Raw genomic sequence first — 22,966 nt, forward strand, 5'->3', positions numbered from 1 at the left:
CTTTTTAAAAATTGGTGTTAGATTGGGCACTTTCGAGCCCTCAGGTATGGAGGCAGATCTGAGGGACAAATTGCATATTTTTGTGATGTATCTCACATCTGAGTTCTTGGAGAACTCTCGGGTGGACGCTGTCCTGACCATGCAATCTATCAGTTTTTATTTTGCTTATTAAGCCTAGGACTTCATCTCTCATTGCCACTCTTTGCCTCAGTCTGTTCCAACCCCCTCCTGAAAATTTCAGAGAAGCTGCCCCGTACCCACTCAAAGAAAACGGCGCAAAAATGCCCCCTCCTATTTTCACAATAGGAGGGAATGTGGAGCGGCCCTCAACGTGAGGTTTCCCCATGCTGCCAGCCTCTTCGATAGATATGAAAGAAAATAACACACCTCCATTGCTTTTGGAGAAAGGTTACCTCTGAAATCCATCTGTGGAGGAGAGAGAGAGAGAGAGAGAGAGAGAGAAAGAGAAAGAAATCAATGCATGCTATAGTGTGAGATTGAGAAAGACAGCCTCCATCTATCACTTAGAGCTTCGATGGGATTAGAATAGTCTTGTCAACAACAAGAGACGTAAAGAGACCGTTTCAACAGCTTCTGCCTCCTGCCACCCCCCCTCACACACATACACCTTCCCATTTCTCAAGTCATCATCGCCGCCACGATAACGGGGTGGGTCCCCTATTGGCCGGACACAGAAAGGGGAGTTATTTCTCACAATTCTGAGCACAGAATTTCATCATGAGGCACAGAATTCAGCTTCTGAAGAACTGGGGTGCAAGAAGAGCCAGGGTCTTGGGGGAGGGAGGGAGTTAGGGATGGGCAAATCTGTTCCCCCCACCAGATCTAAGTGGAAGGAGATCTTTACTATCCTTCATAGAATCATAAAATCATAGAATAGTAGAGTTAGAAGGGACCTATAAGACCATCAAGTCCTGCCCCCTGTGCAATGAAGGAATCCAAATCAAAGCATTCCCGACACATGGCTGTCCAGCTGCCTCTTGAATGCCTCCAGTGTCGGAGAGCCCACTACCTCTCTAGGTCATTGGTTCCACTCTCATATGGCTCTAACAGTTAGGAAGTTTTTCCTGATGTCCAGTTGAAATCTGGCTTCCTGCAACTTGAGCCCATTATTCCGTGTCCTGCACTCTGGGACGATCGAAAAGAGATCCCGGCCCTCCTCTGTGTGACAACCTTTCATGTACTTGAAGAATGCTTATTGTATCTCTCCTCAGTCTTCTCTTCTCCAGGCTAAACATGCCCAGTTCTTTCAGTCTCTCCTCATAGGGCTTTGTTTCCAGTCCCCTGATCATCCTTGTTGCCCTCCTCTGAACCTGTTCCAGTTTGTCTGCACCCTTCTTGAAGTGCGGAGACAAGAACTGGACACAGTACTCAAGATGAGGCCCAACCACTGTTGAATAGGCACCTGTTTGTCAGCCATGGAACCCCAGATGTTGCTGGACTACAAGTCCTATTATCCCTGACCAGGGGTGTAGTCATCCAGAGTGGCAGGGGGGTGTCTTAGACCCTTTACGTTTTTGGGAGCAGGGTCCCAGCAGGGTTCATATGTCTCCAGCATCCTATGAGCCAATCAGCATGAAAGGGGAGTGTATTAGTCACTGAGAAGAGTCTTTTAACATGTTTCCTTGTGTTTTCCTGCTGATTGGAGCCAATCAGAGTGAAGGAGGTGAGTCCACCACTGAGAAGACTCTTCTCAGTAGCTAACACTCTCCTCTTTCATGCTTATTGGCTCCTAAGGATGTCTGTTGTTGTGGGAGAAGGCATTAGCAAGGATCTCATATTCAATCCCGCAGTAAAAAAAAAAAAAGTGAGGGAGGGGGCATAGCTGTGACTAACATGAAGGGACCCTGCACTTCTGGATTTGCTGCTACACTACTGTCCCAGAACATCACTGCATCTGGCGGTAGCACAATTATGCATGGATAAAACCCTGACATCCCTTTGCAAAGGAAGCAATGTTGATGTCATAGAATCCTACATTCGCAGAGTTGGAAGGGGTCTCTAAGGCCATCAGGTCCAACCCCCTGCTCAATGCAGGAATCCAAATTGAAGCATCCCCGAGAGGTGGCTGTCCAGCTGCCTCTTGAAGGCCTCCAGGGTTGGAGAGCCCACCACCTCCCGAGGTCATTGGTAATTGGTGTGTCGGTAGGTGTCAGGCCATAGCCAGCCCAAAAGTTGGGGTGGGAAGTGGGTGGGGGAACAATTTGTTCCCCTGTAATAAATTTAATTATGTATTTTTGGGGGGCAAAAGGGGGCAGAAAAAAGGTTAGGGGGTAGCCACTACACATATACACACCACTACGTGCTTGGTAGGTACAATGGTGCCAAGATTTCTTTTTGTGCCGTCTCTCCCTCAATGCACAGAAGCACCCCTGTGCACTAGTCAAAACAGTGTGCAAGCCAGCATCGTGATGCAGGCATGCAGAGGGTCACATCAAGATTGCCCAGAGATGGCTGTCTGTACGCTACACATTTAATTCTGGACCAGTCTCCCTGATCCAGTAGGAGATCCTTGCACCAGACATCTCTGGCTTCCGGTGTACGGTTGCAAAAGTCAGGGAGCTAACAGGCATGCGCTGAGATGCCAGGGATGTCTAGCGCGAGAGTTTCAGTATTGCCCCTCGCCTTTCCTTGCAAGTAGGCAAAACCCATAAAACATGCAAAATAAGGGAAATCCTCCACAGGAGCGTAAGAGGTGCCTTACACCAAGTCAAAAACTTTGGTCCCTCTAGCTTAGTGTTGTCGACACTGACTGGCAGCAACTCCCCAGGGTTTCAGGCAGGGGGCGCAAGAAGAGCTTTTGACAGTGGAGGCAGAACGTAGCCATCATTTATTTATTTATTCTTTGATTTCTATCCCACCCTTCCTCCCAGCAGAAGGTCACGGCTGGTAGCCACCAATAACCTTATCCGTCACGAATTTGTCTGGTCCTCTTTCAGTGCCATCCAGGTCAGTGGCCCTCTCGTCTGTCCCGTTCGCCCTGTGTTCGTGCTTCTTCAAAGTCTACAGCACCTTTGATATAATCGCTGACCTCCATTTGGGACGTTTGTGGGCCAAGACTTCCCAGTTCTCGATGCTCATGTTGCATTTTTTAAGATTCGCTTTAAGAACATCTTTAAACCTCTTTTGCTGTCCACCGATATTCCGTTTTCCATCCTTAAGTTGGGAGTAAAGTAGCTGCTTTGCAAGACGGTGATCAGGCATTTGAACAACATGGACACTTTATTTTATCTGTCCTAGTCCTATCTGAGGATTTTGGGGGTTAAATCTGGGATCTTTTGCATAGAAAGCAGATGCTCTACTACTGAGCTACAGCCCTTGAATTACATAATTTTGTCCAGGTCACAAAATCCATTTTTCTTGGTCTAGAATTGATTTTTTTTTTTTAATGTACATCCATTCCTGGTAGCAGTCTCTCTAAAATCAAGGCAAATGGGGATGCATTCTTTTTTATTTTTGGCCAAGGAAGAGAGAAAATATTCATCTTGTAGTTTGGCTGGAAAATCTGTCGCTGTTGTTTTAAACAAGCCATAATCAAAACAGAGAGATAATATTAAAATATATTATAAACGAAACCTTTGGGAAGTAAAAAAAAACAAGATGGAGATGAACAGAGAAGTTGCTGGGTGGGGGGAGGAGGAAGGCCGGCAACTGAGTGCCTTTATCAATATTTCTCCTGAAAATGTATAATGCATTTTCTTTTCTGAAAAATTAATAACCTTGCTTTGTCTCTATCGACGTTTTCTCTGGCTTGCAGTGGACGTCCAGTGGAAATTGAGCAAGAGAACAAAAAGGCTGGCTGACCCTCAGCAAATCCAACTCTGGATCTTTTTCAGGACTTGTGCTGAGGAAGGAGCCTCAGACATTTGCCATGAGGAGGGAGGAGATGAAGTCTTGGAACGTTCGACAACGTGTGAGCTCAGTTTCTTGTTTTATTTATTTATTTAAACTATATCTGTCCCACTCTTCTACCCTAAAATACATCGCTCAGGGTGGCTCACAATAAAATCATGCACACAAAAAACAAACCCAAAAAACCATTAAAATAGATAATAATACATCAAATACAGTTAGGAAATCTAGGGGAGTGTTATTAAAAGGGGACTAAAGAGGTAAAAGAGAGCCAGTGTGGTGTAGTGGTTAAGGTGCTGGATTATGACCTGGGAGACCAGGGTTCGAATCCCCACACAGCCATGAAGCTCACTGGGTGGCCTTGGGCCAGTCACTGCCTCTCAGCCTCAGAGGAAGGCAATGGGAAACCTCCTTTGAATACCGCTTACCGTGAAAACCTTCTTCGCAGGGTTGCCATCAGTCGGGATCGACTTGAAGGCAGTCTCCATATTATTAGTAGTAATAATATGCAGTTTTGAAGAGAAACCAGATTTTCCCCATAGATATTATTATTAAGAAAGACAGGGTGGTGTAGTGGTTAGAGTGTTGGATTACAACCTGGAAGACCAGGGTTCGAATCCCCACACAGCCACGAAGCTCACTGGTAGACCTTGGGCCAGTCACTGCCTCTCAGCCTCAGAGGAAGGCAATGGCAAACCCCCTCTGAACACCGCTTACCATGAAAACCCTCTTCATCAGTAGGTCCCAGGACAGGTCACAACAATGCAAAAGGCATCTACTAAAATTACAAATTAGAAAGGGCCCTTATATTTATAAAGTGTCAAAGGCCAGGATGCGATGACAGCTATACAGTGCAGGTCTCAGATGCACCTGGCGGGGGGGGGGATTCCACAACTTAGGGGCTGTTGTTGTTATTACCCCTTAATGCCAAAAAACAGCTCTAAATGGCTTGCAAAGTGTTAAAACCAGGCACACAAATGCTAAAGTCTACACATCCATCACTGAAATGCACGAGAAAACACACCCATTAAAATGTTAAAGATAATAAACAGCCATCGTTAAACCATGCGATAAAGCAATCCCATGAAACAATTGGTAAAACAGTTATTTGGGGGAGGGGGTGTTCTGTGTTGGAAGATGATGAATTCTAGCTGGAGGGCATGACAAGGGGAAAGGGGGAAAGGCAAAAATGGAGGTTTGGTCTGACTGAGCAGGCATATTCTTAGGGATAAGGCTTATCAAATTTTCTCTACTTTTTATTCATTCCGGTTCCTGAGAATAACTCCTCTCTCTCTCTCTCTCTCTCTCTCTCTCTCTCTCCGTCCGTCCGTCCGTCCGTCCGTCCGTCCGTCCTTCCTTCCTTCCTTCCTTCCTTCCTTCCTTCCTTCCTTCCTTCCTTCCTTCCTTCCTTCCTTCCTTCTCTCTGTCTCTCTCTGTCTATCTATCTATCACACACACACTGGTGTACTGTGGTTGAGCTTGCTTTTCTCCTCCTCCGTCCCGGTCCTCTTTCCTCGTGTGTCATGTTTTTTAGACTGTGAGCTTGGGACCATCTTGGTACTGGATTTTGTAAGCTAGCGTGGCAAGCCCTCTTGGCTAAGGGAGGGGTCAGGAGTGGGAGGCAGGCAGGCAGGCAGGCAGGCAGGCAGGCAGGCAGGCAGGGGCATAGCTGCTGGGCAGAATTGCTGTAAACAAGCAAACAAAGAAATAAATTTGCTGTAAACTGTCCAAGAGGATGCAATCTTGGGACTGCTTTGAAAAGTGCTTTAGGAGAAGAGTCGAGCTCTGCATTGGACTCAGCCATGAGGAAGCCAAGTGTGACCTCCATAACCAGCACATGGCGATCTGTCCATGGTGCTGAAGGCTCGGTTATTTATTTATTATGTCAAGGCTGGTGTGTGTCTTATCCCCAGCTAGCCAACGAGGCCAAAGGACATGTCACCATTTGTAAGAGACATTTTCTAGGGAGACAACACTTTCTTTTGGCACCTGTACTGAAAATCAAACAGCCAATGCCTTCATGCCGTTCATACAGATCGATGCTACGACCACCGCTCACTCAGAGTTCTGTGTTTCATCCTGGTCACCGTCCCTCACAAAGGATATTGTTGAGCTGGGAAACGGTGTAGGAAAAGGCAACCCAAATGATCCAGGGAGTTGGAAGAACTCTCCTAGGAGGGGTTAGGCTCTTTTTTTGTTGTTATGTCATAGGGACTTATGGCAACCCTATGAATCAGGGACCTCCAAGAGCATCTGTCATGAACTTCCCTGGTCAGATCTTGTAAGTTCAGTTCTGTGGCTTCTTTTATGGAATCAATCCATCTCTTGTTTGGCCTTCCTCTTTTTCTACTCCCTTCTGTTTTTCCCAGCATTATTGTCTTTTCTAGTGAATCATGTCTTCTCATTATGTGTCCAAAGTAGGATAACCTCAGTTTCATCATTTTAGCTTCTGGTGACAGTTCTGGTTTAATTTGTTCTAACACCCAAGTATTTGTCTTTTTCACAGTCCATGGAATGCGCAAAGCTCTCCTCCAACACCACATTTCAAATGAGTTGATTTTTCTCTTATCCGCCTTTTTCACTGTCCAACTTTCACACCCATACATAGAAATCGGGAATACCATGTTCTGAATGATCTTGACTTTAGTGTTCAGTGATACATCTTTGAATTTGAGGACCTTTTTTTAGGTTTAGGAAAAAATATGAATAAAGGGGGTATTATAGAGGTGTATAAAGTGATACACAGAATAGAGAAAGTGGACAGGGAGGACTTGTTCTTCTTTTTTCATAATACCAGAAATTGGGGGCGTTCAATGAAGCTGAAAAAACTGCTGAACGTCAAGAAGACTAAAGTAATGACAACAGAAGAGTTATGTAACTTTAAAGTTGACAATGAGGAAATTGAACTTCTCAAGGATCATCAACATCTTGGCACAGTCATTAACCAAAATGGAGACAATAGTCAAGAAATCGGAAGAAGGCTAGGACTGGGGAGGGCAGCTATGAAAGAACTAGAAAAGGTCCTCAAATGCAAAGATGTATCACTGAACACCAAAGTCAGGTTTTCACTATGTTGCCACTGGCTGTTTGACGGCTGTGCAAGCATTTTATTTTACAGCAGGGGTAGCTGAACACTCAAGTCAGGATCATTCAGACCATGGTATTCCCAATCTCTATGTATGGATGTGAAAGTTGGACAGTGAAAAAAGTGGATAAGAGAAAAATCAACTCATTTGAAATGTGGTGTTGCAAGAGAGCCTTGCAAATACCATGGATCGTGAAAAAGACAAAGAATTGTGTGTTAGAACAAATTAAACCAGAACTATCACTAGAAGCTGGAATGATGGGTCATCATCCTTTAGACACATAATGAGAAGATATTATTCACTAGAAAAGACAACAATGCTGGGAAAAACAGAAGGGAGTAGAAAAAGAGGAAGGCCAAACAAGAGATGGGTTGATTCCATAAAGGAAGCCACTGACCTGAACTTACAAGATCAGAACAGGGTGGTTCACGACAGATGTTCTTGGAGGTCGCTGATTCATAGGGTCACCATAAGTCGAAACTGACTTGAACTCGTAATCGACTTGAAGGCACATAACAACAACAATGAAGCTGAATATTGGAAGATTCAGGACAGACAAAAAGAAAGGATTTATGGAGGAGGATAAGGCCCTTTGTGGCTTCTAGCCACGATGGCTATGGCCCAGTGCCACTGCTACAGGTGCTATGGCTCTGAACACCAGTCGCTGAGAACCACACGTGCGGAGAGTTGGTGTTCTGCTTGTGGGCTTCTTATGGGGGCATCTGGTTGGCCACTCTGAGAACAGGATGCTGGATTAGATGGGCCGCCTTTTGCTTGATCTGCTAGGGCTTTTCTTATGTTCAGTTGGTACTGCTCATGATGGCAATAGGTCATGTCCAGGATCAGGGGCGGTTTGTCGCTGAATACCAGTTTCTGGAGATCATTTATGGGAGATGGCTATTGCTCTCAAGCCCTGCTCGTGGTCTTCCCAGATCCATCTGATTAGCCATGGTGGGAACAGGACGCTGGAGTAGATGGGGCCTTTGGCCTGATCAAGCAGGGCTCTTCTTACGTTCTTATGAATAACAATGAGGAAAGGGCTCTTGCCTTTACGCCCTGCCTGTAGGCTTCCTGGAGGAATCTGATTGGCCACTGTGAGAACAGGATGCTGGACTACATGGGCCTTTAGCCTGATCCAGCAGGGCTCTTACGTTTATATAGAAGAGAAGGACTGGGGAGGGTGATCTTGCCCAGCACCACTGCTCTGCATACCCTTCCCGAAGTTGCAAGACAGAGACGCGAGAAGCCTACTCACTGTGCCCAGAATTGCCTCTCCAAAGGCAGCCAGTGGGCTGAGCATCGCCTCTCCTGCCGCCCGTCCACAAATCTTGGCAAGACACGATCAGCCTCATTAGGAGGAGTTTGATGGTGGTGGCTCGGGATCAGAACAAAGATTTATGCTGAGGTTTAAGAACGCAAGGATGTCTGGCTGAGATGCTGCTAAGATCTCCGAGGCTGACAGGGTCAGTGGATTGCCCGTCAAATATTGAGCAGAGACGTCAATGATGTTAGCCCTAAGTGAAAACAAACAGCCAAGGGGGGGTGGGGGAAGAGAGCAGTTAATGGTCTTGTTGAGACGTTCTCTTGGCATGGTGGGCCCAAACAGTGCCCAGTACAAACATTATTCATGATGTGCAGCTTATCACAGCCGTTGTTCTGCAGACATCCAAAGAAATATCCCTTGCGTACAAATCAGTGATAAAGCCTAGAATCCTTTATCTTTGGGGCAGTCTGTAGACCCTGCACCCAGACAGAGGTTTTGACCCGGCGACCCGAGGGAGGTCTCTGTGGTACATTGGTTAGAGCAGGGGAGTGGGGAAGCTTTTTCCAGCCTGAGGGCCACATTCTTTTCTGGGCAATGTTCCGGGGGCCATGAAACAGTGGGGTGGGTGGGGTCACAGGCAAAAGTAGGCAGAGCAATGAAGGTAACTGTTGGGTTGCATCTAATGTTAGTCAGTCACAGGACAGACCCATTGAAATTAATGGGCCTAAGGAAGTCATGTCCGTTCATTTCAGTGGGTCTACTCTGAGCATGACGTACCTGGATATAAGCCATTAGCTTTGTGCAATAGGCTAGTCTCTAGGAGAGGAAGAGAGGGAGAAGGAGAGGGAGAGGGAGAGGGAGAGGGGGGAGGGAGAGGGAGAGGGAGAGGGGGGAGGGAGAGGAAGAGAGAGAGAGGGAGGGAGAGGGAGAGGGAGAGGGAGAGGGGGAAGGGAGGAAGGAAGGGAGAGGGAGAGAGGGAGGGAGCGAGAGAAAGAGAGGGAGAGAGAGAGGGAGGGAGGGAGGGAGAGAGGGGGGAGTAGAATAGAGAGAGAGAGAGGAGAGGGAGAGGGAGAGAGGGGGAGGGAGAGGAAGAGAGAGGGAGAGGGAGAGGAAGAGAGAGGGAGAGGGAGAGGAAGAGAGAGAGGGAGGGAGGGAGAGGGAGAGAGGGGGAGGGAGAGAGGGGGAGGGAGAGAGGGGGAGGGAGAGGAAGAGAGGGAGGGAGAGGGAGAGGGGGAGGGAGAGGGAGAGAGGGGGAGGGAGAGGAAGAGAGAGGGAGAGGGAGAGGCAAAGAGGGGGAGGGAGAGAGGGGGAGGGAGAGAGGGGGAGGGAGAGGGGGAGAGGGAGGGAGAGGGGGAGAGGGAGAGAGGGGGAGGGAGAGGAAGAGAGGGAGAGGGAGAGAGAGGGAGAGGGAGAGAGGGAGAGGAAGAGAGAGAGGGAGAGGGAGAGAGGGGGAGAGGGAGAGGGAGAGGGAGAGAGAGAGGGAGAGGGAGAGGGAGAGAGAGGAGAGGGAGGGAGGAAGGGAGAGAGAGGGAGGGAGAGAGGGAGGGAGAGAGGGAGGGAGCGAGAGAAAGAGAGGGAGGGAGGGAGGGAGAGGGAGAGGGAGAGAGAGGGAGGGAGGGAGAGAGGGAGGGAGAGGGAGAGAGGGGGGAGAAGAATAGAGAGAGAGAGAGGAGAGGGAGAGGGAGAGAGGGGGAGGGAGAGGAACATGACCCAGCAGTGTGATGCTGCGGCAAAAAAGGCAAAAAGCGGTTTTGGGCTGCATAAACAGAGCTATAGTTTCCAGGTCGAGGGAAGTAATAGTCCCACTATATTCTGCATTAGTCAGGCCTCATCTGGAATACTGCGTTCAGTTCTGGGCATCTCATTTTAAGAAAGATATAGACAAGTTAGAGCGGGTTCAGAAGAGGGCGACGAGGATGATAGCCGGTATGGAGAACAAGTCTTATGAGGAAAGGTTGAAGGAACTTGGCATGTTCAGTCTGGTGAAGAGAAGGCTGAGGGGTGACATGATTGCACTCTTTAAGTACCTGAAGGGCTGTCACATAGAGGAGGGTACAGATTTGTTCTCTGCTGCCCCAGAGGGTAGGACTAGGTCTAATGGTTTTAAGTTGCAGGAGCGTAGATTCAGATTGGACATTAGAAGGAACTTCTTGACAGTAAGGGCGGTTCGGCAATGGAACTGACTGCCTAGGGAGGTGGTGGGATCCCCTTCGCTGGATGTCTTCAAGCAGAGGCTGGACAGCTATCTGCGGGAGATGCTCTAGCTGTGGATTTCCTGCTGTGAGCAGGGGGTTGGACTTGATGGCCTACAAGACCCCTTCCAACTCTATGATTCTATGATTCTAGGAAGAGAGAGAGAGGGTGAGGGAGAGGAAGAGGGGGAGAGAGAGAGAGAGGGAGAGGGAGAGGGAGGGAGAGAGGGAGGTGGGCTATAACAAGTAGGGATGGAAAGATCTATCTGTTTCAGTTCTCTCAGTTTCTCATTTTAAATTCAGTTTAAATTCCACCCTCTACATTTCTACAGCAATCTGCAATTTTTTTTAAAAAATCCTCATGAAAATTTTCCACCATTTCAGTGCGAATTCATTCAAATAAACACATTTTTTGTAGGCAGTTTTGACAAAGGTACATTTTTGTAGCCATTTCTCATAATTTCCTGACTTTTTGCATGTCATTTCCACTCATGTATTCATTCTTATGCACGCTTTCCCCTAACATATGCATTTTTGTAAATGTTTGTCGGCAAACTGCATCCCAGTGCGAATCTCGGCTCTCAGATTGTTTCAGAAATGGCGAATTTGATCAATTCTGCTTGAAATGCGAACCGAATTGAAATTCTCACCCATCCCTGACAACAAGTAATACATTTCAGCTCTGGCCCATTTCACTGCTCATGCTGCAGGAAGAATACCTAGCAAAGGTACCAAATATAAGGTTGCTTTATAATATGCTTAGCATCCATAGCCCAGCAGCAGAGGGACTACATGCAGGAAGTCTCCAGTTACATCTTTGGTTAAGAGCATCAGAAGAGCCCTGCTGGATCAAGTCAAAGGCCCATCTAGCCTACTCCCGAGTAGTCATGTAAAGGATTTTGCTACGGACCATTCTTGAGAACTCGCTCCCGATTGCAATTTGTCAATCGAGCAAGGAGGCTTGTGCAGTATATGAGGCTCGTGCGATATATGATGAAGTAAGCACACGTTAGAAGATATGTTCTTACAGGGTCCCCAATCAATTATAATTACTGAAGATTTATTGTTTTTACTCTTCTTGTTGTTGAAGTTTAGTCACTGATTTGCCATCTGCCGCACGCCGTTCGGAAGAGTTTGTTTACCTCTGCCCTGTTTCAGTTCTGGATGATATTTCTCCTTGCTTTCGTTACCATCATCTGTGCCTTTATATATATATATATATCGAGAGCCAGTGTGGCGTAGTGGTTAGTGTGTTGGATTATGACTTGGGAGACCAGGGTTCGAATCCCCACATATTCCCCATATTGTTGTAAACCGCCCAGAGAGCCTCAGCTATGGGGCGGTATAGAAATGTAATAATAATAATAATAATAAATAAATAAATAAATAAATAAAAATAAAAAATAATATCCATGAGGCTCACCGGGTGACCTTGGGCCAGTCACTGCCTCTCAGCCTCACAGGAAGGCAATGGCAAACCACTGCTGAATACCGCTTACCGTGAAAACCCATAGGTCTGCTCTGAACAGACGTTGGAGACAACCCTAAATACAGAAATGAAGGACGGAAATATCGATTTGGAATGGGAGGTGGGGGAAAGATGGTAAAAGGTGGGTGATACTGGAAGGAAGGAAGGACCATTTCAGCAATCAAACTGCCCGGGAGCTTGACCTGCCTAGCAGCCTAGCAGCTGTTGCTTTCTTCCTGACCTCTCAATAGAAGAACCAGGTTTATTTCACATGTTTCTAGTTCCTGAGGACTGCCCCTCTCTCCCAAAGGGTCTCAGTCCAGCCAGCTAGCCAGCCAGCAGAAAGATGTGACTTCTGTTTGAGGGGGAAAATCAGGCCAGTGACCCAACAAAGAGCCTGGATACCTCCCGTGCAAGCTGTTGTGGTGCTACCCAGCGATAAGGGATGGGTCAATATAGTTTTTGAGAAGTCCCCCCCCTTTCTCCCTTTTCGGAGAGGAGAAGACGAAGAAAGGTTAAATGTGAGATGCTATTGATTTCACTCCCTCTCTGTCCAACCCCTGGAGCCAGCCCGGAGGACAGATTGCAGGCCCCAAACTGACCAACTGACCACAGAGGGGACATCAGAAACCAATCCACAGATGTTGGCCAATGGCTCCCCCGCACAAGAACCGTTGCCTGGCAACCTGGCTTGGGAAGGGGGGTGGAAAAAAGAGAGATGGATTTCCCCCCCCCCAAAATGCGGCAGCCGCGTTGGATCAATTCGGCAACATGGGCTACAGTGACCAAACAGAGTCATTTTTTGCTCAGAGCACCTATCGATCTTGCCCAGCTATGGGCATTGAATGAGGTTTAATAAGCCCCCAGTACGGAGGAACAAGGGTCTAAGTGATAGTCTAGAAGTGGAACATCAACTCCTTTTGTCTTCCCTTTTGCCTCGTTCACTTTTCCTCGCTTGCTTTTTTAATTGCTTGAAGGATCTGCAAAGAGAGAGAGAGAGAAAATAAAGTATATTGATGGGGGACACTGCCGCGGTCACAAGTACCATTTTCATCATACACGGGTTGTTGTGTTTTTAATCCAGGCTATTAAAGCAGACCAGTAATCCCCAGTGGTGTGCCATGTGTGCACCTCGTGCAATTCATTAAATGAGGCCAGAGTAAAGAGGAACTTGTTTGTTGCACCCCTGCATGAGTCACTGATCTAAATGTGTGCTGCAATCCAACTGGCCTCTTTGGCTTGCAGATATTGTTATTGTTGTTTATTATTTTTATTATTTTATTGTTTATTATTATTATTATTGGTTTTTATTATTCTTATTATTTTGTTAGCTGCCTCATACCTTGTGGTCTCTAGGTGGCTTACGACACATTGTTGAAACATACAATATAAAATGAATTTTAAAAGATGCAATATACAACATTTAAAACCCAAACAAAAAAGACACAGACAGCATACCAAAGGCCTGAGCAAAAAGGCAGGTCTTTGCCTGGCGCCAAAGGTGGATAGAGAAGGTGCCAGGTGTGTCTCCCTGGGGAAAGCAGTCCACAGCCGGGGGCCACCACTGAAAAGGCCTGTTCTTGAGTTGCCACCCTCCAAGCCTACCATGAAGGGGGGATGCGAAGAAAGGTCTCAGATGAGGAATGCAGGGTTTAGGTCGGTTCTTTCTCATCTTGGCATCCAATGGGATTAGGTCTCTTCAAGGACCTGTAGCTCACAGGCAGAGCAGATTTTTGCATGCAGAAGGTCCCAGGTTCAACTGCCAGCATCTCCAGGTATGACACGGAAAAAGTCATAACTAAAACCCTGGAGAGATGGTGCGGGTCAGTGTGGACAATATGTATAGATAGATGTATCGGTAATCTGGCTTGGTATAAGGCAGCTTCCTGGGTTCCTTTCAATGAAGAGATGCAGGAGAACTACCCACCCATATAGGAGGCTGCCCTCTTGCATCTCTGCATGAGTCACTGTCCCCACTCATACACTACGCTCAACATCAAAGGCCCTCCTGGTTTAATCTGTTGGAATGTATGAGGTTCAACTCCAATTTATGGGTTGAGGCTGCATGGGGCTAAAGTCATAGCTAGAGAGGAGACATCTTGGTTGCTAGGCTATACCTATCCCTTTGATTTCCTGCTGTCTCTTCCTTTCTGCTAGACTGATATGCAAAGGATGTTGATCCCAGTTCAATCCCTCCTTCCCAGTCTTCTTCTTTCTCGAGAGGGGAGCAGACATCTTTCTTTTGTCTCTCCCTCTCCACCAGCAAGAGGGAGAGTACTGGGCTCAGTGCTCGTTGCTTCAACTTAGCTAGTAAGCTAGATATAGGACTCTTTCCTATCAAGCATGTACTTCCAGAATAAAGTAATTTCTTATTTTAAAGCTTAAAGTCTCTGTCTGACTAATTTGCAGGGAAGGTAGAATCTTAGCAAAGATTCAAACGCACACACATAAGCTCGCTCAAAACTCTCCGTTCCGCTACGCAACTCTGCAGGGTCCTACAGGACATCGGGCCCAGCGTCCTAGAAGTTATTGGGCCCAGCCTCCTATATAATCAAGCACATGTCTCAATTTTTAAAAACACACACACCAAAAAAAAAAAAAATCAAAATTAGGCAGTGGAGAGATGACATGAGCAAGCTTTTGCTATGAAAGAAAAAAGGGTCTAAAAATACTGGCTAAGGACGATTCAGTTCAGTTAGTATCTGAAGCCAAAATCTATCAAATTCACACTTTCGAAAACAGCATTAGAGCTAAAACACAACCATCCTTTGACATTCGCACTTATCTGAACTTTGCAAAGCAGGCCTCCAACCAAGCAATGTTTATAAAAATGCGTATGCAAGGGGCAAGCGTGCCTCAAAAAACCAAATATATGGGTGAAAAATTACATACAAAAATGCATTCTACGATGAGAAATTGCTTGCAGAAATGTGCACGTTAGTCAAAACGCCCTCCAAAAATGTTTGGAGAAATTTGCGCTACGATGCTGGAGAATTTTCATGAGGATTTTTCTTTTTAAAGGCAAACTGCTGCACAAATGGGGAGAACTGGATTTAAGGTTGGGGGAAAATGAGAAAATGAAACGGACAAACGGAGAGATGATACTGGTCCATCTGTCTTGAATGATATGAGTTGCGTTTGTTTTGGTTTTTCTCTGCTATTCGAAGTCACATCAGAACGCTTTCCTGTTAAATCTTTATTACCCAGGAGGCTTTGGGATTGAGGCAAGATGCGGGGGGTGGGGGGTTAGAGAGAATAACAATCAAATCAATACCAGCGTATGAATTTACTCCCCACGGGGACCTCGGCACCAATATTCCGTCCCCCCTTCTGTTAAAGAGATAGCATCCATTTGAGCCTGAAATCTGTTAATTGCCATCATTAAATGGTTGAAAAACTCTTCGCTTTGTGGGTGTCATTGTGAAGGAGGGCTGGGTGTGCTTTTTCTTTTTAAGGGACAAGGGTTTTCCTTTTGAAATACAAGGCCACGTCTCTGCCACACACACCTTTATTTATATTTTAATTACTTTTTCATTCTTTTTTTCCTTTTTCCAAGGAACGCTGAAACGGTAACAAGCTGCACGATTTCATTCTGAAAGCTATTGAGCATCGCTATGCAGAGATCGTTAATTCTAAGGTTGAGCTTAAATTTCTCGAGAAAGGAATTTTCAGAGGAATATTGAGATTGCCCCCTCCCTTTTCCAGAGCTCATCCGGAACTGCTAGAGAATTTCAGCCCTTCCATGGAGAATATGTGGTGAAACAGATTCACCGTCCTTGAATTTTGGGTGTGAACTGTGGATCCAGTTTTAATGTTGTGAAAGATTAGGTGGATATCTTTACAGTAAAGGATCGGATCCTGTTTCGCTGCCTTCACCCACCAATGACAGAGTTCCATTCAATATTAAATCGGGACAAAATTCCTCGGGAGAGACTATTCTGAGAAAAACAGTTGTATGATTTCACCTCCTCTCCGTGACCCACACAAGAATATATGGCAAAATTTTTAGGGGTGGATGAGAAATTCGACGCAGTTCGCATTTCAAGCCAAATCCATCAAATTCGCACTTTCTGAAACAATATGAGAATGGAAACAGCCATCCTTTGAAAGCCGCACTTACTCTAATTTTGCAATGCGGTTCAGCAAGCCATATTTACAAAAATGCTTACGTTAGGGGGAAAGTGTTTATAAAAATGAATATATGAGTGAAAGGAACATACCAAAAAAAATGCATTATATGACTCGAGATGGCTTGCAAAAGTGTGTACCTTACTCAAAACCACTGACAAAAATGTTTTCATTCGCACTCAAATGCTGGAGAATTTTCATGAGGATTTCTTTTTTAAAGAAAAAAATCGCAAATTGCTGCAGAACCAAATTGAGAAACGGCAGGGACCAAAATGGACAAATCTTTACATCCCGGCCCATTTTGCAACACAGAGATATTGATTTCTTTTTATTCCTTGAATGCGTTTGTTAGCCGCTCTTCTACGCAAATATGTGCTCTCAAAGCGACTTACAGCTCATCGAAAATTAAAATTAAATTAAAAAGCCAAAGATATATATAAATAAATGGTACATAAGATAACACAAAGAAATGGAGGCATCGTTTGCTCAGCCCTGGAAAAATTAATTCTTTTTGGGGAACCTCTTGCTTCCTAGTTCCCTTCACATCTTGCTAAGCTACCACCTCTCATCATCTCTGGCCACTGGCCACACTGTCCACTGGAGCTGCTAGGAGTTGGGGGTCCAACAACACTGAGCGGGGAATAAAGGTGCCCTCAACCTTGATCTCAGAAGAGGCATCCCTCTCTCAGGAGGGAATGCCTCTTCTAAAAAGAGGCATTCCTCCATCTCTCGCATATGGTATGGAATCCTGCTTCTTAGATCAGGGATGGGGGAACACCTGTGGCCCTCCAGATGTCGGTGGGCTCTGACTCTCTTTATCATCTCTGACCATCAGTCATGCTGCGGCTGCTGCGAGTTCCCTCCCTGGATTGTCACCTTGTAGTGGTGAGTGGGCTTGCGTGTTACAAGATCTGAACAGGGTGGTCCACGACAGTTGCTCTTGGAGGTCACTGATTCATAGGGTCGCCATAAGTAGACTTGGAGGCACATAACAACAACAAATCATTGTTTTCTGACATGCAATAGCAGCAGCACAGAAGCTAGCCGCTCTTACTGTAACCTGTGGGCTCCTGTCTGGCAATAGGTGTGTTAAGTACAGCTCAGTAGGTAAGTCTGAGCTGCTTAGTAAAATTGGGGTAAGAAAAGAGTGGCGGAGAGCCCTATAAAAGGTACAGTACAATAGAACGTGGCCTACGGTTTCCACTTCCTCCATTCCACATGGACAAACCCGTTCGCGGTAAGGTACCCTTCTATATCTTCCCTCCAGGAGGGCGGCTTTTATGCATTGACGTCTCTCTGTGACCCATGCGAGAAGGAATGGAGAATTCCGCTAACGAGGATTTTGGCTCACGCATTGCCCAATCCACACCCTCGCTAGCCAGATGGTAACATTACTCGCCCTCCTTTTTGTCACCAGATTGGTGATTTTTGTCTCTCCGCACCCACACCTCTTTCCCTGCAGAAGAGGGGGGCAGGACCCGAGGGATGGATCAGCACGAGAAAACAGCTCCCTTAAAAGATCACACTTCATCATCTCAGTTCTCGCACACGCACACACAGCAAACAGCCATGACATGATCAATCAGGTCTTGAAAATTAATTATGATCACATCCAGTAATCTCAGTTATGATTGATTAATTGATTCGGCCATTCCTTGCATCAGAATCCCACACCGACACACGCCCGCCCCGCCCCGCCTGCATGCAACCGATGGCTAAGGAGGGGGGGCTGCAGAATAGCAGCAACTGCTCTGGGACCAGGAAGAATTTGTCTTTCCCAGAGGTCGAAAGAGAGAGAAGGGAGTGCGGCACTGGAAAGGGCTCGAGGGATTGTGCTGTAAGTTCACTGGAAATCTGGAAGTCAGCTCCTGATGAGCAGGAGATATGTCTAAGCCTCTTCAGAAAGTTTCCACATTTTGCATTCGCTATTTGGAGAGGGGATTCTTTAACATTCTTTATTGTGACGTAATATTTGCTGAAAATAACATCTAGGGAGTACCTGATCTCAGAGGAACCCACCACAGGAAAGATGCATCCTGGTTGCTAGGTGAAAAGGAAGGACAAACTATGGAGATTCCAAGGACTATAAAATAAGGAAGAAGGTTTCAGAAACAGGGGGCATTCTCAGCCCCACCTGGGGGGCAGCAATTGAACCTGGGAACTGCCGCATGCAAAGCAGGTGCACTCCCACTGAGCTATGGCCCTTCCCCCAAAGAGAAAGTAAGATTCTAGTCCTCATGGTCTTGGATAAAGATCTGCTTTAAACAGGAACCCGGGAAGCTGACTTATACCAAGTCAGGCTGTCTAGATCAGTGTGGCCCACACTGACTGGCAGCGGCTCTCAAATGGGGATCATTCCTAGCCCTACCCGAAGATGCCAGAGATTGAACCTGGGACCTTTGGCATGCAAAGCAAGTGCTCAATACCACTGAGGGATGTTCCTTCCCTCCAGCTTATTCTGGGAGATGCTTTTCCATGCCACTGGGGTAAATGAACTACATTTTGTTCAATTATGAATCAGTGGCATGTGAGAGAAAACCACAGGGAGGAGATTATGACTTTTCCCACCATTCTCTCCCTTTGGGATTCTTGCCCTCCTTTTGGTGGTGAGCTCACATATGCACATATACAACGCACATGGACAAAGATCAGGATTTTGGCATCACACCGATTCCACACCCCACCCCTTGTGCAACCGGCGAGCCCATCACGATAATCTTTCAGGAGTTCTTCTCAAAGACTTCAAAGAACCTCTTCCAGGGTGCTTTAATCCGCTTGAATTGCACAAACCTGAAATCCCCAGTTATGTGCTTAAATCCCTCCCGCGAAATACTAGAAGACACCCTTGGATTACTGGGGGTGGGGGGGACACAACCCAGCACCTGAGTCATAGTCACCTATTTGGTATCTGGAATTGGCAAGTTTTCTTGCCACTTGTGGTGTAGTGGTTAGAGTGTTGGACTACAACCTGGAAGACCAGGATTCGAATCCCAAAACAGCCATGAAGCTCCCTGGGTGACCTTGGGCCAGTCCCTGCCTCTCAGCCTCAGAGGGAGGCAATGGTGAACCCGCTCTGAATACCATGAAAACCCTCTTCATAGGATCACCATAAGTCAGAATCGACTTGAAGGCTGTCCAATTCATTCTTGAGCCTCCACCACCAATCCTAATTTCAGTTCTCTGCATTTTTGCATCCATAATTATTATTTTTTAAAATCCTCATGGAAATTTGTCAGCATTTTGGTGCAAATTTTTCCTAGCACGCACATTTTTTATTTGCAGCTTTGCCTAACTCATTTTTTCTTTTTGCAATTCCCCTTAATATAGGACACTCTTGTATGCTGTTTTCTTATGCAGACTTTACCAAGCATATTACTTGGCAAAATTCAGAGAAGTGCAGGTTTCAAAGGACTGCTAAGCTCTGCTTGGCGTATTATTTCGGTTAGCATATTTAAAGATGTTTTCTTTTAATACAGAATGATAGAACAGTAGAGCTGGAAGGGGTCTATAAGGCCATCAAGTCCAACCCCCTGCTCCATGCAGGAATATATTTATTTAAAATATATTTAAACATCTGCTTTTAAAATGCTTTAGAGTGTTTTTAGGGTTTTCGTTGCGGCCCTGGGCTCCTGCTGGAAGGAAAGGAGGGATATACATTTCATTAATAAATAAATAAAAGTGCAAATTAGGTAGGTTTGCATTAAAATCCAAAGTGGGCGAACTTCCCCACCCCATCCCTAACACCTGATCCACTTTCCCCCTGGCAAAATGGCTACTACTAATCATGAGGGCCACGTCCTTCCACCGCTGTTGGAGGTGGCAAATTACCAGTTGTTGGGAATCGCAACAGGTCCTGCTTGTGGGCTTCCTGTAATGGGCATCTGGCTGGTCGCTGTGAGAACAGGACGCTGGACTAGATGGGTCTTCTTTGGCCTGATTGGGCAGCCAGACTCCTTCCGATGTTCTTATGAGGATAAGACTGTCAATATCTACTAGTCGTTGTTGTTGTTATGTGCCTTCAAGTCAATTACGACTCATAGCAACCCTATGACCTCCAAGATCATCTGTTGTGAACCATCCTGTTCAGACCTTGTAAGTTCAGGTCTGTGGCTTCCTTTATGGAATCCATCTCTTGTTTGGCCTTCCTCTTTTTCTACTCCCTGCTGTTTTTCCCAGCATTATCGTCTTTTCTAGTGAATCATGTCTTCTCAAGATGTGTCCAAAGGATGATAACCTCCATTTCATCATTTTAGCTTCTAGTGACAGTTCTGGTTTAATTGGTTCTAACACCCAATTATTTATCTTTTTCGTGGTCCATGGTGGCTGTATATTACCTCCAGGGTCAGAGGCAGTCTACCTCTGAATACCAGCTGCTGAGCAATCACAAGCAGGGGAGAGTTGCTGTTGCCCTCAGGTCCTCCTCGAAGGTTTCCCTTTTGGGCCTCTGGTGGGCCACTGATGCTAGACCAGATGGGCCCCCTCTAGCCTGATCCAGCTGTTGCAGGGCTCTCCTCTCCTTATGTTCTTATTCACACACACACACACACACACACACACACACCATGCTTCCACTCCTCTCCCGCTGGTCCCGCACCGCAACGGTGCGGCAGGAGCTCACGCTGGGAAAAAAACGATCGAGGTGAAATGGTTGATCGATAGGCATATTGAGCGCCTCTTCAGGCTATGGTGCTTTCTGTGGATTCAAAACAAGCCTCAAGTTGCAGCTTCAGAGATGCCCCCGAACGCCCAATCAAAGCCCAATGACTGCTCGGCCTATGCAGAGTGCAGAGAGGCCACGATGTCCGCAAGAGGGGGGCCCGTGCTTCAGCTAGAGTGGGGTCCTGCTTTCTGCAGGATGACTTGCAGAGCCTTCTAACAGGACGTAGGAACTGAAGAACATCCTGAGTCAGATCATTGGTCCATCTAGCTCAATAATGTCTACTCTGACTGGCAGCAGCTCCTCAGGATTTCAGGCATGGGACCTTCCCAGCCCTACCAGGAGATGGTCAAGGAAAGGACTGGACCTGGGACCTTCTGCATGCTCTACCCCTGAGCGATGGCTTCTTCCCACAAAAGTTGCCCATGCTAATTGATAAACGTGGGTGCAAATTGAAGCTGAGCTTTAGAGGGAAATCTGCCTGTAAGCCATCGTTCGACTGTATGTCCTTCCTCTGAAATTAAAAGAAAAGAAGATCCCAGTTCCCATGGTTCTGAATAAAGGTTCATAATGCTCTAGCAGAGAGCAGTGGCCTTTCCCCTAAAAAGAAAGTAAGGTTCCAGTCCTCATGGTTCTGAATGAAACGGCTGATTTAAATAGGAATGTAGGAAGCTGCCTTATACAGAGTCAAATCATTGATCCATGTAGCTCAGGATCGCCTGCACAGACTGGCAGGGGCTTTCCAGGATTTCAGAGAATGGTCACTCCCAGCCCTATCTGGAGATACCAGAGACCGAACTTGGGATCTTCTGTGCGGAAAGCAGACACTCTGACACTGAGCTACAATTCTTCCCCTGTGATGGCATGAAGGCATCCCTCCAATTGGTAAAACAAATTTATGGAAGATCAGACTACTAGCCATGATGGCTATGTTCTGCCTTCACTGTCAGAGCCAGGACGCATCTGAATATCAGTCACTGGGAATCACAAATGGGGAGAGGGCTTGCAGGCTTCCTGGGGGGTCATCCGGTTGGCCACTGTGACAACAGGATGTTGGACTAGATGGCCTGATCCGGAAATCAGGCTCTTCTGATGTTCTTCTCCAGAGGTACACTGCTTCTGAACATGGGTGTTCTGTTTAGCTGCCATGGTGAATAGACTGATCTTTCATGAATCTTGTTCCTGTTTACAGTCATCTCATTCAGTGGCCACTACCCCACTTTATTTTATTTATTTATTTATTTGATTGAACTTTTATACCACCCATAGCAATGCTCTCTGGGCGGTGTACATAAAAAATAAACAGTTACAAACAATTTTAAAAAGCAGCTAGAAAACCAGCTAATCATCCAATTATAAAAGGTGTGTCGTATGACTGTCTGTTAAAACATTAGACATTAACTTTGTGACATTAAGTTCCACAAGTCATTAGTGTCTTGCCAACTGGCAAAGGATCTTGCAGATTCAGTGGTAATAAACACACAGGCAGGTGGAAGTCAAAGATTTTATTAAGTAGCAGGCAAAAGGATACAGGCAGCAAAACCTACGGAGCTTACTTTCTCTATTCAACTGACAGGAACTCCAAGCAAACGACAATGGAGAGGACCCTGCTGATGGCCAGTACACAGCACCTCACCTGTCCAAGGTCTGCGCTGAAGTTGCCTTGGGCACAAATCTTGCAGACTTATATAGCTAAAAGCCCCAAAGGCTACATGCTGATTCTCAACAACAACTTCATCAATCACACCCATTGTGATCATCATGTTCTTAGTCTTCTCATTGTTTATTAATTCCAAAGGTAAGTCTATCAAGTGGCAAATTGCCAAGATACTTAGATACAAGATCCTCCCAAATTCCAAGGCTGTACCATCCTGAGCAGATGGCTACTTTTAAGAAAACAAGCCAAACAAAGCTTGCAATCTCTCAAAGGGCCTGTCCTGCTAGACTCTCAGGGAGTCAGGCATGAAGGAACAATTGTCACGGGTCATTCTATCTCCTTGATACAATTAGTCTTCCGGTCCGTTTCCCCTACATGGTGATGTACTGTTTGATGGACTGCCTTTTGCTTCTCCTGAATCTACTGTCCTGGGTTCCATTGGGAGACGCACACACATCAAGGGGGTTGGACTTGATAGCCTTATAGGCCCCTTCCAACTCTACTATTCTACGATCCTATGATCCCAAAGTCAAGTATTCCAAGATAATCAAGTATTCTGAGAGGGGAAGGGGTCACGGCTGAGTGGCAGAGCACCTGCTTTGCATGAAGAAGGTCCCAGTTATGATCCTTGGCTGGGAATATCC

This window comes from Rhineura floridana, chromosome 18, assembly GCF_030035675.1.
Source record: "Rhineura floridana isolate rRhiFlo1 chromosome 18, rRhiFlo1.hap2, whole genome shotgun sequence".
Classification (NCBI taxonomy): Eukaryota; Metazoa; Chordata; class Lepidosauria; order Squamata; family Rhineuridae; genus Rhineura; species Rhineura floridana.